General features: G+C 41.2%; 1 protein-coding gene across 1 annotated transcript in view; it reads right to left on the bottom strand.

The window, feature by feature from the left end:
* TWSG1 (twisted gastrulation BMP signaling modulator 1) overlaps positions 1–2,684 on the bottom strand; it is a 47,724-nt gene that overhangs the window by 44,585 nt on the left and 455 nt on the right. The gene's annotated exons all lie outside the window — the stretch shown is intronic.

A 2,684-nucleotide genomic window follows, 5' to 3' on the forward strand; every position in this document is an offset into this window, starting at 1 on the left:
TCCCAGAAGTGTGCATGGTGGCAGGGAGCTAGCCCCACTGCCTGCCCCTCCAGATGAGCCACCCCCATCCAGGCCCTGAAGCTGTGTATTCCCCATCCTGGCCCTGGGCCCCCGGCACCACCCTGGCTAGACAGCACTCCCAGCCACAGCTTAAGCCGCCAACCTAGCCCCACTCCCTCCCTCTTTGAAGGGTCTTCAACCTGCCCTTCCCACTGCTTCCTCCCACGTCACCTATACTCCCTTCTCCACTCCCCAAAAAAATCACATGCCAATACTAAAAATTAAGGGTTGCCTCTGTAATCAGGTACATAACTTCTCTCATATAAAAATTATTCAGTTGCAGCATCAAGGGCTAAAATTCTATCTGTATCAAAAACATTTTTAATGGCATGGAATCTCTTTCAGTTCAAAATAAAATTGCTTGTGTCAACACAAAGTCTAACTTACATGTGAATATATCAACAAAAGGATTGTGAAATTTTTATACTCAACCCTAAACTTTCAAAAATAAGAACCTAATGCTAAGGGTGTGATTTTTTTTCAAAGCACAAAGGGGACCAGGTACACCTGTAACTGCAAACCCTGCCAAAACAAATGTAGTCCAGTTAAAGCCATTCCATTTTTTCCACTTATGAAAGTCTATTAGTAGGTAGGTAAGTAGTATTTATTACAAAGGTAGCATGGAATACTGCTTTTACCATTCCTCATTATTTGCATCATGGTAGCCCAAGGACTCTAATCATAAACCTAAACCCCTTTGTGCTACAAACTGTACATAAACATTACAAAAGACAAGTTCAGTCTCAAGCAGCTTACAATGAATTGCTATCGTTTTCACCATGAGGATGTTAATGAGACTCTAGATTAGTCTTTTTTTTGCAGCAATGAGCATTTTAAGTGTGAAACTACTTTGCAGAAAACATTTCTATGTGATCTCCAATTCCACAAGTAGGTAGGAAACTAATTTAAGAAACCAGTGCAAAAACATCCTCTGGAGGAGTTTAAGACTACAAGTGGGAAGAGAGTCAAGAATGTTAACATGTAAACAAATAAAGATGTAGGATTGAAATACAGAGGTTAAGTCCTTAAATATACATTTTTTAATTTAGAAAAACATGGTTCATATTCACTTAGAGTTTTGCAGGGCTTCTTCTACCCAAGCCACAGACACAGGTTCCTTCATAAAACCGCAAACCATTTACATTCACTGTTTATTAAGACATCAAACATATACGAGGTTTGATGCTCACCATAATTAGAATCTAGATTTCACTATAATTATCTTAAATAAAAAAGCAGGAGACAAAAGTAAAGATCCTTCAAGGTAACGAAATAAGAGAGGAAGCCCAAGCAGAGAAGCTAGTGCAAACATTAAGCTTTGATAGAGGATGATTAAAATGGGCTTTTAATCAAAGCATTTGTTTCATCATCATCATCAGTTTGGATTTAATCATGTATATAAATGGCTTCTGAACATCAAATTGGATAGATGTTCCTTGTACGAACACACTCCTAGTGTCCTGTTAATCTAACACAGACGTCTGTACACGTGAGGAGCTTAGTTTTCACTGCCCCCTCTCCCCACCCCACCCCATCCCACCTCCCTGCATCTCTCATTCCTGTATCTTTACCCAACACATCTCTGCTGCACCCTGCTTGCCCTCAAACTATTCACTGCTGTCAACCATCTTTATCCCTTACCCCTGTTCAGTTTCTGCTACCTACCCTGGTTTCTCCTTGTGTACATCAGTCCACTCATTCCCAGTTATTCACTTCCCAAATTGTGTGCCTAACCACAAACAGGGCTCTGGTTGACTCCTGGTCAACTTTAGTTAACCTGGAGCTAACTCCCCTTAGATCTATGCTGTAGAACAGTCAATGCTTCCAGCCAACCCAATCTGCTGACCTCCCCCCTACCCAAAGCAAACTTTAGCCAAAACTTCCTGAAGTCAGCAAAACCTCAGTATGGTGGTGTCTCAAGAAGGCAGCGCAGATTTATAATTTATAAACTAACCAAACTTGATATGGAAAGAGAGACAGGGAGATTAGACATAGCTATATATCTATAGAGAGGGATATATATATATATATACACGCACACACACATATATCTATCTGTCTATACATAGAGATTAACTATATATAGACAGATAGACAGGAAGGGGGAGGGAAAGATGAGATACAGATTTATAGAGAGACTAGATATAGCTATAGACATAAATACAAGGGAGAAAGTAGATATATTAGGGAAGAGGGATTAGACATATATATATATGGAGAAAAAGTATAAATATAGATATATCTATATATGGAGTGAGATTAGATACTGATATCTATCTATATATCAATATATAGATACAGATATGGCTATATATATGGAGAGGGGAGAGAGATTAGATATAAAGAGGGGTGGGGAGAGGGATTAAATGTATACACAGACAAGGAGAGACAGAGATTAGCGATACCTGTATAGAGAGAGATATGATGGATTAGATACAGAGATCTATAGAGAAGGAGAGAGATTACATACGGAGATATGAACGGAGAGCTACAGCCGGGCTGGGTGCACAAGCACAGCTCCCCGCGAGCCCCGGCCGGTCCCAGCCTCGGACGAAGTGAAGCCGAGGTGGGCACAGCCCCCCGCCCTCCCCCCAGTCCGGCCGAGGCGCCGCTGCCCAGCGCCG

This window comes from Gavialis gangeticus, unplaced genomic scaffold, assembly GCF_001723915.1.
Source record: "Gavialis gangeticus isolate Ggan-Ray unplaced genomic scaffold, GavGan_comp1, whole genome shotgun sequence".
NCBI classification, from domain to species: domain Eukaryota; kingdom Metazoa; phylum Chordata; order Crocodylia; family Gavialidae; genus Gavialis; species Gavialis gangeticus.